Here is a 13,898-nt window from a genome sequence, read left to right as displayed (position 1 = left end):
TCAGTGAGTAGAACATGAGACTGCATCTTCTGGTTGTGAGTTCGAGCCCCACAGGTGGGTGAGAGGTTAAAAATAAAATCTTTAAAGAAGAAGAAGATGAAGAAGAGGAAGAGGAGGAACTAGTAATGGCACAACTGGATTGGTATTTATAGAACTTTATAATTGGCTGATTTTGGTCAAAGAAACATTGTTTGTCTCGCTCATGGTGGGTAGTTGTTTTCATTTGAGTTCAGCCTAAAGAGAGTTGAAGAGAATGGAGCATGACCTTAATTTGGGGATTAATATATTACTGGATTTTGAGATTGAAGGGGAAAAAATGTATAACTTGCCAAATTCCTTAAGGAACAGTATAGTTTCTCCAATGAAAATTACCAGACCATTAGTAACATACTGTTATTTATCAAACATTCCATCAAAGATCACGATAGACATGAATTAGATCCAATCCAGGGGCTCACTGCCCTTACTAGAAATTAATACAAATTTCGATGACTAGTAATGAATTTTAAGAAAACCATTCATTGCCTTCCATTAGATGTTTTGCTTTGCCTCCATCAAAAGTTTAGATATAAATTTGGAATCATCATTAAACTGGTTAAATATGTAACAATCATACATCAAGTTTCTAGCAGTTTACATCTCAACTATTAAAGCAGACTTTTCAATTTCCTTCCCTTGCACCTGAGGCATAAGATAAACTCCCCTCAGCATCAAGTTTCCCCACAGCTGTGATTGTTGATCAGGGATGGGACCTAGGGAGGGTGCGGGTGATATATCAGAACGGGGAAGGGAAGGGAGGATGAGACAGTATTGACACAGGAGCTCGGTAATTCTGACATGCCCCTTACGGGGAGATATTGTTACTGTTTTCATTGTTCTTCCAGATTCAGTCTGCCCAAGCCTATTCTCTCCTTCCTTGGGAGCATGAAATTAATTTTTCCTAAATCACTGAATACCTCTTCATACTCCTTACACACTTTTATCATCTGCCACTTAATGTTCATACTCTCCAGCTTGACTTTCAAGAAATAATTCCTCCCATCCCCACTCCCACCACCAAGGCTTTTTAAGATTAGAAGTTAATCATAGGAGCGCCTGGGTGGCTCAGTTGTTAGGCGTCTGCCTTCTACTTAGGTCATGATCCCAGGGTCCTGGGATTGAGCTCCGCATGGGGCTCCCTGCTCAGCGGGGAGCCTGCTTCTCCCTCTCCCACCCCCCCTGCTTGTGTTCTCTCTCTCACTGTATCTCTCTCTGTCAAATAAAATCTTTTTTAAAAAAAGTTTATCATATATCCTATTGCTCCTTGCCTTAACACTACCCTTTGAGAATGGAACTAGAAAATCACTATATTTCACCAAGTATTTCTGGGGATCTAAAAATAAATGAAAGCCAGGATCAATGTTCTCAGAAGCTTTAAAGTCAAATGGGGAGAAGAGAGCAACTGACCCATTGCAGTGTCATGGGCTATGTGCTTTTCTGGAGATGCAGAGTTAAGTCCGGGGTGGGGGGGGGAGGGAAAGATCAAGGCAGGCTTCTCAGAGGAGTCAATCTGAGTGCTGAAATCTTAAAAGGTGAGTAAGCATTTGGCAAAGAAAGGAAAAGCAGGGCAATATAGGCGGAAGGAAAAGACTGCACGTAATGAGATGAGAAGGAATAATTGCCTTATGATGGAGTCATCTGTGGGTGAAACATGTGTGGGATACAGTTGATAAACGTATTGCCAACAAAAACCAGGGATTAACTCAAGTCCAATCAAGGTGACAGGATATTCTCAAAAGTGGTATAAAAACAAGGAAAGTGGTAACTTAATCTGGTGTATTGAACCCAGCTGCTGGAAGCGTGATGGACAGAGGGGACATGCCAGAAGTGTGGGAGGCTGTCAGAGGCTGTCAGTATTTATTAAGCATTATCCAAGGGGGTGACAAAGGCATGGCGTGGGCGTGAGCACTGTTTCACGGAGAAGAGTGCTCTATTGTAGAGAAAGATCTTCATTCTCTGTTCCCTAAATAATTTGCTCATGCCTGTGGACCTTCATACTGGAAAAAAAGGTAACCTTACAGCAAACATCAGTGTCTGGTCCCTAGGAAAGCGTATTTGCTTTAAAAAGAGTGACCTTGGTTTATAATCAGCTTCTGGTCCCTGGTAATGCATATTTGCTTTAAAAAAGAGTGACCTTGGTTTGTAATCAGTTTCTAAAAAATTTTGAGCATCTGTACAGTGCTAAAAGCCCTCTGCAAAGCTGAGGACAGGGCTCTCAGACCTGGTGGCTCCATGAGGCTATGATGCCTTGGGGGCTCTGAATAGTCAGTGGGCCTCCCCTTCAAAAGCAACAAGAACAACCTGTGTGTCCTGTTACTATTGCACGTATTGCGTGTCTGTTGTCTTCTCCTTGCCCTCACCTCCCTCCGGAATATAATCTAGAATGGTAAGACTCAAGGTGCCTCTCCGTAGATGGTCTATCCCCAGTTCATAGTAAGAGAAATACCAAAATGCAGATTAAGCAGATAGAACCTGTTAGAGAAATTTAACAGAGAAATTGATTTCCGTTGAATCTAATAATTGACCTTTGTATTCTATTCATATGTGTTTGTCTTCTCGTTTAACTTTCTAGTAATTTATTTTTATTTATATTTTACAAAAATAATTGGGCCATAACAGATTGGTCCCTCACTTGAGGCAGTTTGAGAGGTGCTGATCAAGAGGGCAGAGATCCTCATTTTGCACAGACGCTGTATTATGTTCGGTGCCTGTCCAAATGGGAGCTGTGGGTCTCAACATTGTTGCCCAGTAGAATCAACTTGGGAGCTGAGAAAATCTTTGTCTACACCCATAGTTGTAAGAGAAGCCTGGAGCCCACCACGGCCAATTAGGTGACAATAGAGGTGGGATCAGAGTGGGCCAAAGTCTTCTGCACTTACTAAAACTTATTACTAATGTGTGGCCAGGAATGAGACTATTAATGTGGGTGGTAGCCAACTGATGACCGCAAGTTGAATGAATGACCAAAACATGTCAGCTAGCCAACAGCAGGTGTTTATTGCAGTGCTGTACTTGGTGCTGAGTAACATGCTACAAAGGTGTGAGGATTAATCAAGATATTTTAAAGGATTTATTTATTTCAGAGAGAGAGAGAGAGAGAGCAAGTCCGTGTGGGGGTAGGGGACAGAGGAAGAGAGAGAAAGAGTCTTGTTTTTCTTTTTAAGATTTTATTTATTTATTTGATAGAGAGAGAGGTCACAAGCAGGCAGAGAGGGGGGTGGGCAAGCAGGCTCCCCGATGAGCAGAGAGCCCGATGTGGGGCTTGATCCCAGGACCCTGAGACCAGGACCCGAGCTGAAGGCAGAGACTTAACCCAGGTACCCCAAGGGAAAAAGAGTCTTTTTCCAAAAAAAAAATTTATTTATTTATTTGACAGACAGGCAGGCAGGGAGAGAAGGAAGTAGGCTCCCTGCTAATAGAAAGCCTGATGCGGGGCTCAATCCCAAGACCCTGGGATCATGACCTGAGCCAAAGGCAGAGGTTTTAACCCACTGAGCCACCCAGGCAGCCAGGGGGAAAGAGTCTTAAGCAGACTCCAGGGTGAGTGCAGAGCCTGACTCCAGGCTCGAAATGGGGCTCAAAGTGGGGCTGGAGGTGGGGTTCCACGTGGGGCTCCAAGGGGCGCTCCATCTCATGAGCCTGAGACAACCACCCTGAAATCATGATCTTGAGATCCCGACCTGAGTGGAAACCAAGAGTCAGTGGCTTAACTGACTGCATTACCCAGGTGCCCCTTAATCAAGGTTTTCTAATCTGATGTTAAGGCTCCTACAGACAAAGCCAACACAAAGAGTACAGACCATTAAGAAAACACAGTATTCATCTACTAACAAAGGAACAATTTATACACAATGAAGGGATGGAGCCCATCTTGTTCCTTCACTTGTCTTTCTTTTAAGCAAAGGGCACATCCAATAATATTCCACCTGATGGGAGATTCCTCAGCCTGGCGCTTTCCATTTGGTCCAAGAAGCCACTAGATGTCACTCAAGGTCCCTCAGGCTTCCCTCTCAAGGCTCTACCCAGCCATCAATTCTCTATCAGAGAACTGATGGCTGCATCCATCCATCCCTGCAGTCCACACTCTCAAAGGCAGCCAGGCAAAACTGAGGCCACAACATGTACTGGTTGACTGGGTTCCTTCCACTGCTTTCCCTAGCATCAGAGACCCACCATTCCTTCACGTATTCGAGAACAGTAACTGAGGGCTGGTGTTAAGACAAGATGTTACCTTAAGCCATGATGAAATAATGGCGAGCCATGGATCCTGTCCATGGAGTTTACTCTATGAAAGCACTTATACTAATTTGTATTGTTTATTTACTTAATAATTCTCCCTCAGACCAGAGGCTCTCCAACTTTTTTGGCCACCACACACAAAGGAAGAGAAACATTTTACATCACAACCCACATACACACAAAACACACAAACATACAACTAATGTTAAAACTTCATAGTACCAGGTTTACCTTCACTTTGTGTGATATGCTCTATTTTCTAGGCTAGTCTAATTCATTTCTTTTTTTCAAGATTCTGGTTATGATCTACCACACTGATTTTGCAATGCATTAATAAGTCACAAAGTAAGAACAAAAAATACTTGCCTTGAGGGCAAAAGCCACCTCCTACCTGTATTTCGGATGCCTGGCAAATAGTAAGTGAGCAATACTTTTTTTAAACAAATGAATGTTTGAATTTTTTTTAAATGAATGAATATTATGAGAACGAATTCACATTAATATTAAGTAAACTAAGATAATTTAGATATAGATCTAAAGTGCCTATAATATGGATAATATGGATAAGTCCGAAGAATGTACTCATATATACAGATTATATTTATATATATCTACAAATAATATTTTTCAGATAACATACAGATCATACACTAGGTGCACAATATATACTGTCAATGTAATTTAATATTTTAGTCACACTCTAGGGCTCATGCATTTTTTAAATTCAAATGGCTAAAAACATGTTCATCTTGGAAAAAAGAAGTCATAAGGAGAAATTAACTTTTTTTCCAGGTATTAAAACTGATTAGAAATTTTAATGGCGACAAAGCTTGGCATCGGGGACTGGGGCATGATGTGATGTGTTTTGGGGTCTGGGGGTGTACAGTCAAGAAAGAATTCTCGGGACATCTTCCATGCAAAAAAAGGTGGTTTTATCAAAGCACGGGGACAGGATCCGTGGGCAGAAAGAGCTGCACTGGGGTTGTGAGGAGTGACTGATAATATATGTTCAAGTTGGGAGGGGGTTAGGGTTAGTCTAAGTCTCTAAGGAATTTGGAAGCAAGGTTTTCAGGATCTTGAGGGGCTTGCTGCTGTTAAGGTCATTTACTACTGTTTAGTAAAATATATTTTTTTTTTTTTACTACTGTTTAGTAAAATATTAGTGGTGAGACCCTTCATATGTGTATCAGTGGGTCATAGGCTTGGAGGATGAGTGTTAACATATATTGGGGGAGGAGGTAGAGATAAAGGAAGTTTCCAAAGTGATTTTATATATTAAAGAAGACTTACAGTATCCTGAAAGGTGCGCTAACGTTGAGCTAAGGTTGTGTTTTGCCTCTAGCAAAGTATTGACATTGAGGCTCCTTGAGCTAGGTCACTCTGCCTGTCTCAAGTACTTGTCAATGGGCTGGAAGTTGTAAGGAAATTTAATGTCTTCTGCATTTCTCTTGTCTGTGTTCTCCATATCATGGCACATAGAATAATGGCCTCCAAAGATGTTCACACCTTCTGGCGCAGAATGATCATGTGAATACGGTAGATTGCATGGCAAAAGGAACTTTGTAGATATGAGGAAAAATAAGGATCTTGAAATGAGGAGATTATACTGGACTGTCTGGGTGTTCCAATGTCATCACAAGGGTCTTTATCTGAGGGTTGTGAAACATACAGAAGTGATGAGGCAGAGATGTGAAGACACAGGCTCCTGTGTTTGAAGACGGAGGAAGGGACCACAAACCAAGGAACACCGCGGGCCTGAGGAGCCAGAAAAGCCAAGAGATTCTCCTCCAGAAAGAACATAGCCTAGCAGTCCCTTTTGGACTTCATATGTCCTATTCATATGTCCTATTACCTTTCACCAGAATTATTTCCAGATGGTGATAGATTTAAGTATTCAAAAAAGGGAAAACAACTGAAAGTATTGGAAGAAAATGTTTTCATTTTTGATTGAGGAAAATCCCAAACCTAGAAACAATAAGAGGTGGATAGTAGTAACTCACACAAAGTTGGTGGGTGCAACTTGGCAACATTTATCAAAATTAAACATGCCTATATACTTCAACCCAGCAATTTCATATCCAGAAATTCATCTTAAAGAAACACTTTGTTTTACGTACAAAGTTTTATGGTGAAGTCTTTAAAAAAAAAAAAAGATTTATTTATTTGACAGAGAGAGATCACAAGTAGACAGAGGCAGGCAGAAAGAGAGGGGAAAGCGGGCTCCCTGAGGAGCAGAGACCCCAATGTGGGGCTTAATCTCAAGACCCTGAGATCATGACCCGAGCCGAATGCAGAGGTTCAACCCACTGAGCCACCCAGGCACATTGGTGAAATGTTCTTTACAGCATTGTATCTAATAGCAAAAAACTGGAATGACCTATGTGCCAATTTATTAGACAAGATTAAATATATTATGGCACAGCCCTTAGAAAGATTGACATGTATCTATCTGTTCTATTAGAGACATTTTTAAGTGAAATATGATATGTATAGTATAATCTCTTTTGCATAATTACCTACACATCTGTAAGCTACATTTAGCTTACAGATGCAGAGAAAATTCTAGAAGTATACACAAGAAGCTGTTAATAGTGTTTATTTCTGGGCTGCCTGGGTGGCTCAGGCATTGAGCAGCTGCCTTCAGCTCAGGTCATAATCCCAGTATTGTGGGATCAAGCCGGCATCTGGCTCCTTGCTCAGCGGGAGGCCTGCTTCTCCCTCTCTCACTTCCCCTGGTTGTGTTCCCTCTCTCTCACTGTGTCTCTCTCAAAAAAATAAAATCTTTTTAAAAAAATAGTTTTATTTCTAGAGAGTGGGACTGGGAGTAGGAAGTCTTTGATTTTTAAAGTTTTACGTTTTTCTATAGAGTTCTTGCTCTATAGAACTAGGGATTGCTAATTTGGGCCTTCTGCTGCTTTAGAAAGGAAGGAAGAAAAGACGAAAGAATTGCTGGCAAGTGAAGAAGAGAGGGCCATGCTGACAGAGTGACCAAAACTGGGCGAACTGCTTCAGAAATATGTGCTATCTAATTAAAAAAAAAAAAAAAAGGAATTATGGGGCGCCTGGGTGGCTCAGTGGGTTAAGCCTCTGCCTTCAGCTCAGGTCATGATCCCAGGGTCCTGGGATTGAGCCCCGCATTGGGCTCTCCACTCTGCGGGGAGCCTGTTTCCCTTCCTCTCTCTCTGCCTGCCTCTCTGCCTACTTGTGATCTCTGTCTGTCAAATAAATAAAACCTTTAAAAAATAATTAAAAAAAAAAGATATTTAAAGCAGCTCCATGATTAAAAGAAGCCCAAGCCACAGAATTCTGAACTTGGAAAAAAGCGTAAGACTTCCTTAAAGGTTTAAACTCTATAAATTGTTTTGTTTTGCTTAAACTTATTCTGGAAGATTTCAGATAGGTAAAAAGATGAAATTCTCCCTTTGCCCCTTTGTTGTCAATCTAACACAGATTGATACTCAATTAAGGTCCCATGTCAGAGATCAGGTATTTGAAAACCTGTGTGACTTGTATGTTCCACCTCATCAGCTTAGGCAACAAAATCAAGTCACTTTTTTTTTTAAAGGTTTTATTTGTTTATCAGAGAGAGAGAGAGAGAGAGAGAGAGAGACAGCATGAGCAGGGGGAGGGGCAGAGTGAGAAGCAGACTCTAACTCCTCACTGAGTAAGGAGCCTGATGTGGGACTCTATTCCACGACCCTGGCATCACAACCTAAGCCCAAGGCAGAGGCTTAACCGACTGAGCCACCCAGGCATCCCCAAGTCACATGTTTTTTAATATTTAAAATTCACAGTAGTCTGAGTTCTACCTAGCAAGTTGAGTCCAGATTTCCATTGGGGTTCTCTTCCCTAGATATCTCCATTGACTTAAGCGTCATTTGTTTCTTCCAAAGGGATCCTCCCAAGTTGCTGATGGCAGGGCCACTCAGTCTCAGTGCCTGGTCAAACCTCATTCTCTGTTGCCTTGTGGCTGCCAAAGTTCACTGTCAAGGTCCAAGCAGCGTCCTTGGCTGCACAGGCTAGAACAAATGCCTATTCCTTCTTGGCTGTGGCTACCGAGGGTTAGAAGAGGTCCAAATGTTAACCACACAGTGCAAAAAGACAAGTCCTCTCTTGCCAATAACCTCCAAGCATGGACACAATCCTTGCTCTTTCTTTCCCAAAGTACAGCCAAGAGTAGGCTGTAGACAAAGAGAAAAAAAAATCACAGTCAATAGCAGTGTCTACCAAATCTAGCAATGTTTGGGGCCATTTTTTAATTTTTATTTTTTGGAGGGGCCACTTTTAAATGAAAAGAAAAATCTTGCTAACCCTCAAATGTAAAATTAAATTATTTAAATTATGTCTCTTAATCATGTGTAAACATAAGACTAGGCATAAAGTCCTTACTCTCCCAGCTTTTCTACACTTATAAATTAGAAAAATTTTGCAAATTAGCAAAATTAAAAATTCAATTAATACTATTTATGTAATATGGTAGATGATGTTGTTTTGCTGAAATTAAAATGTCCCTTGTGATGAGAATATGGAACTCATTTCTACAGTATGGGTTTTTAAGGGCATGCTTATAGTCAACTTAATTATCCGACATTCTTCTCTGAACTTCTGTGAAACTTTGGTTCAGTGTGCCATGAGGACGCTTGATCTTCACTTAGCCAGAATGCTGTTATTGCCACAAAAAGTATTCGATTTTTTTCTCATTTGCCTAAGAAAATTAAAGTTACAGTTCTTGGTGCCAAATGCAAAACCAAGTGGCAGTGTTTCATTACAAGGTGGTCATCAAAATGATCTAGAATAGGCATTTTTAGTTTTGAAAGATATTAAAGAAGAGAAAAAATTTACACATTTTTATAGTGAATTTGCAGTATATATGATTCCATTTATATGAAGAATCCAGAGAAGGCAAATCTATAAGGATAGAAAGTAAATTAGTGGTTGTCAGGCTGAGGGAGGAGGGAGTGGAGAGTGGCTGCTAATGGTTAAGAGTGTCTTCTGGTAGTGATGTTCTGGAAGCTGCATAGCTTCGCAAATATACTAAAAAGCATTGAACTGTATGCTTTAAAAGGATGAATTTTACGCTATGTGAATTAGATATCAATTTTTTTGGGTGGTTGGGAGTGTTTATTTCCCCTCCCCCCAGATGAATGATGGCTGTGAGATATTTTTATATCAGTTTTTAAAAAGCGACTTCATAGTTTTCCTAAAGAACTGTAGATGGATGTGAGGCTTACACGTATTTAAAGGGCTCATCCTGTGGAGTTTCCCAAAACAAAGTGTGTCCCCTCCAGCCTCTCTAGTGTTGAGACTCCAGCTGTGTTTATGTTACAAGTCAGATACGAAGATGATTGCCCTCAACCTTTACCAGGTAGTAGTGGTGATAAGACCCATCCAGGGCTAAGTATCAGGTATTTAAAAAAAAAAAAAAAAAAAAGACAGACAGACAGAAAGAAAGGGAGGTATATATAATGTCAAAGGAGGAAGGAGTTCTTACTTCTGATGAAGTCCCACATGATCTTTGGTTGGAGGATACTGGGTGTTAATAGGTGGAGATCCTGGATGTTGATAGGTGGAGATGAAGTGAAGAGCATTTTAGCAGGGAAAATAGTATGAACAAAGATATGGGAAATGGAGAGCTAGACCCGAAAGCATTTATGGAAGGATGAATGAGCACTCGCTGGAACTAAGTTCTGGGAAGGAAAGTAAGTTGAAGAGGTAAAGCAAGAAGAATATGGACTGACAAGCTGTGTTTTTAAGATGGAAAAATTGAGAGGGCATGCGAAGGAGAAGATAGTAGAAATCTCTGTCTCTCACAGATTTGTATAAATTTGCAAGATTTTATCTTGTAAAAACCAGCCTCGATTAATTAGGCATTTTGTTGACTTGGAGCAAAAGTGATACTTCAAAGAAGGCTTATATGAATTCAGCGCTGGTGGGGTACTAACGCTAAAAGCAAGGAAGAGCAAGAAAGGACCAGGCTACAGGAGTGGGCACTGGCAAAAATGATTGCAAAAGGAGGTGTGCTGGTCCCCAAATCCCTCCTCCCATCATTTCAGCTGGCATCACTCAGCCCCGTAGGCATCAGTTTTATCACAATGAGTTTATAGCATCAGTAAAATACGACTGCACCTGACATGGCAACACCAAATTCATATGCGTTATTCGAATGAATTAATTCAATTTTTAAAGCACACCATTCTTGACACACAGAAAGCACCCAGACCATTCGTTTTATAAAAGAACAGTGTTTGTTCTTTGTTTTAGTGTCTATATTTAGGAGAGGAAATGATTCAAAACTGCATCCTAAAACCTGTATCCTCTATTAGTACTGAAGTTGGAAAGACCTGGGGCCAAGAAGTCTGGTTTTCCCCTTTAAAACTTGGGTTTCTGCCCCTCCGTCGAGTTCCTTAGGTCAGTAGGTCCAGCAGGGGTCGCAGTTCAAGTAACGAATTGCTGCTAGGCCATGGGGCGGGGCCACAGCGCCCCGCCCCTCTTCCAGCCCTTCCTTCCCAACCTACCCAGGTCCGGCCTCCATCGCACCTGCGTGTCCCCCCGGCGCCCGCTGTGGTGCAACCTCTTCTGCGGGCGCTAGCTGGGAGGATTTCGGCCTCGCCTCTCGCGAGATCGCCTCAAGTTGCGGCCGCCGCCGCTCCTGGCCGCTGAGTGGCGGCGTCTGCGCAGCCGCCATGTTCGGTTGCTATGCTGTGGCCTGGGAGACGGGGTGTGCTTGAGGGAGGAGGAGGAGACGGAGGAGGAGGAAGAGGAGGAGGACGAGGAGTGGATAGACTGAGCTCCTCTTGCACTCTCACACACAAACGCTGGCCAGGATTGTCCGCCTGCTCTCGCCGCGCTGCGCGCTTTTCCGCTCCTCGCGGCCCCCCCCACATTGTTCTCTCAGGACTCCTGAGTCCCCAGGGGCTGAATTCGGGGGCCTGAGCCGGGGATAGGAGAGACTTGGCTTTGGTCGGAGGTTTGGGGCCAGCCCCCACCCCTGGCGCCCCGGGGCTCCCCTCCCCCACGGCACTTTGGGGGGTGTGGATTATCTCATCCCCGCAGGGAGGTGGGAGAGCGCGCCTGCAGCCAGCCTCCCGCCCGCCTCCCCAGCGGCGCCGGTCCGCGGCAGCCCCGCAGTATGAGGTGGTGCTGGCCGCTCGGGGCCGTGGCGCGGCCGCTGCGGCGGCGGCTGCTAGGGGGGCGCTGAGGGAGCCCCCGGGAGCAGCGCGGCGGACGCGCTTCCCCCGGCGCGCCCGGGCCTCGAGGCTTTTCTTCTCCAGCCGAGGGGACGCGGCTGTGCTACGAAGGTAAGAGGCTCTGGGGTCCCGACTGGCCTCTCGGCCCTGCGCTGTGCGCGGAGCTGTTACCTGGGTGTGGGAGGCGAGCCAGGTAGGGCTTGCCGGAGGCAGCAAGGTTGATTTAAGAGAAGGAGAAAAATGATGCTTGTTCCCCCCGCCCCCCTTTCTTTCCGGGACCTCAGCTTTCGCAGCTCCTGGGGGTTATAGTTGGAACATGGGTGAGCTAAGGGAGAGGGGATGGAATCGGTGCGGAGATGGAATGTTCCACAGGACTTAAAGTCTAGGTACGATTTTAGAATCTTCTGAGTTTTCCATTGTTGGTAGGATTCCTTTTTTTTTTTTTTTAATTTTAAATTGGGTTGTATGAGTGCTTCTTACATATGCTGCCTGGGCAGATTGTCCGTACTATTGAAGTTTTAAGGCTCTTGTGAGTCTACCGGCATATACTTGTATTTAGGAATCTATAGTTGGGCCAAAAAAAGTTGAGATGTAGCTAAGTAGATGTACTGATGCATTTCCCAGGGTTTCCTTAAAATGGAACAGTTACATCCTACATATATTGTTGTGATACATATATTGGTGTGTCTGCGAAATTTGGAAGGGGAGGCTTTTATGTCTAGGGTTGCCTCTTATAGTGACACCACTATGGACAAGAACGATTTTGTAGGATTTTTCAAGCGCTTGTTCCAGGGGAACCTGTATATCTTCAATATACCAACTGCTTTTAAATCAGAGTTGGAGTAATATTAGGTTTATGTGACCAAATCTTGGGTCTGGTTGAAAACTACAGCTTAACACATTTTTATGGGGGGGGAGAAAAAAATCACCCAAAAGCCAGTGTATCCGACTTCTAAAAGATGGTTTGAGTAAAAAGACTATGGAACAGTAAAAGCCCGGACATTTTTTTATCCTGATTTTGGAACCTTAACTTGCCAGAGAGAACGATTTTTCGTTTTTTTTTAGGGGAGTAGGAACTGACCTTAAATAAATGATCAGAGTCCAGAGTGTGCTTATTGAAATAGAGCTAGATATATCAATTAGATCTTGAATTTGATGACTATAAATTCAGCGAATTTTTACGAAGGAGGTTTTTCATAAGCCTAAGTTTGTATAGAATTTTACTGACTCAAAATAAGAGTGTAATCTTTTGTGGACCCCACCATTTTTTGACAGAATAAGTTTATGCTCCAGTTACCACAGAATTTATTTTTATGTCTCTTTCTGTTTTTTGTTTTGTTTTACTTTAATGACACACGTATCTTTGTTAACTGTTTTTCACTGAAACATGCGCATGGTCCAATATTGTGTTCCTGAGTGGTTTGGTTTAATAAAAACAAACAAACAAACATGGTCTTTCAGGCCATGGAATATTTATGATTTAGCTAATCTGGTTTAAATATTTGGCAAGAGATTAAAAAAAAAAGCCATCACTATTTTGTAGTTTTTATTAATAGTAGGTTAAAGTTTATTAAGCTAGGAAATCACATGTTAACTGAAAAGTAGTAATGAAGAGGATATGCCTTTCTTATTGCCTGTTTCCTAATCTGTTTAGCTTTGGGGCTGTGGGTATCGAATTGTTTCAAACCCGTGGTTTTTTCTTATGTTCTGAGTATCTTTTAGGTTTTTAAACGTAAAATATGTTTTTAAAATGTCCCTACTAACTTGGTTACTTTAAATTTGTGACACCCAATTTCTAATTTAGGCTAGGCATAAAACCAGCATTGATTGAACACACTTGCTAAAAATACTTTCTGGGTCAGATGTACTTAGAGTGCAGCCTCAGGAAAATTCATTTGACCTATTCTAATGCAACCAATGTACACTTCATTATTACTGAAGGACTTTAAAAAATTATAGACTCTTACAAATTAGATTTCATCAGTTCAGGCATAGAAGCCTGACTTTTTTTTAATGTATAAAGTACTTTCTGTAGGATAGTGATGAAGACATTTTTTTTTAACTTTTCATTAAAAAAAAAATTATGTGACCCACTCCGTAGAATATTGTTACTCTCTGATTTGTATATTCAAAATATTTTAGTTTTATCTAATAAAATTAATTAGAGTTGTAAAGTAACAGTATAATATGCAGTGTTTCTCTTTAGCATTTATGTGTGTTGTTCTGAACTCTTTAAGGGGGATTATTGGTCATGTTTTGAGTGAATTATCTTTAAGGACCAAGCTAAGAGAATGCCAGACATATTTCAAGGAGACATTGAGGGGGTCCTCCTCCCCTGCTCTTTGGGAGTTAATATGGTCAGTTTTAAGCAACAAGAAAGCTTTAAAAAATATATATGTAGAGGTCTTGTTTGGTGGATGTCTAAACATGAAC

At 41.9% G+C, this 13,898-nt stretch overlaps 1 protein-coding gene and 1 long non-coding RNA gene across 4 annotated transcripts in view; one reads left to right on the top strand and one right to left on the bottom strand.

Annotated features, from left to right (window-relative positions):
- Window positions 1-11,003, bottom strand: part of LOC309843898 — a 62,896-nt gene extending 51,893 nt beyond the window's left edge. Inside the window, exon 1 of the long non-coding RNA XR_014300402.1 lies at window positions 10,790-11,003. This is a non-coding gene — a long non-coding RNA (uncharacterized lncRNA). The remainder of the gene's footprint in view (window positions 1-10,789) is intronic.
- Window positions 10,546-13,898, top strand: part of PTPN4 (protein tyrosine phosphatase non-receptor type 4) — a 220,278-nt gene continuing 216,925 nt past the window's right edge. The window contains exon 1 of one of the 3 annotated variants that reach the window (XM_082689825.1): window positions 10,546-11,576. The gene's annotated coding sequence lies outside the window, so the exon portion shown is untranslated. The remainder of the gene's footprint in view (window positions 11,577-13,898) is intronic. The other 2 variants (XM_082689826.1, XM_082689824.1) reach the window with 2 other exon arrangements.

This window comes from Mustela nivalis (genome assembly GCF_964662115.1).
Source record: "Mustela nivalis genome assembly, chromosome: 11".
Taxonomy (NCBI): Eukaryota; Metazoa; Chordata; class Mammalia; order Carnivora; family Mustelidae; genus Mustela; species Mustela nivalis.
Note: the sequence above shows the minus strand (reverse complement) of the source record. Positions and strands in the feature narration are given on the sequence as shown.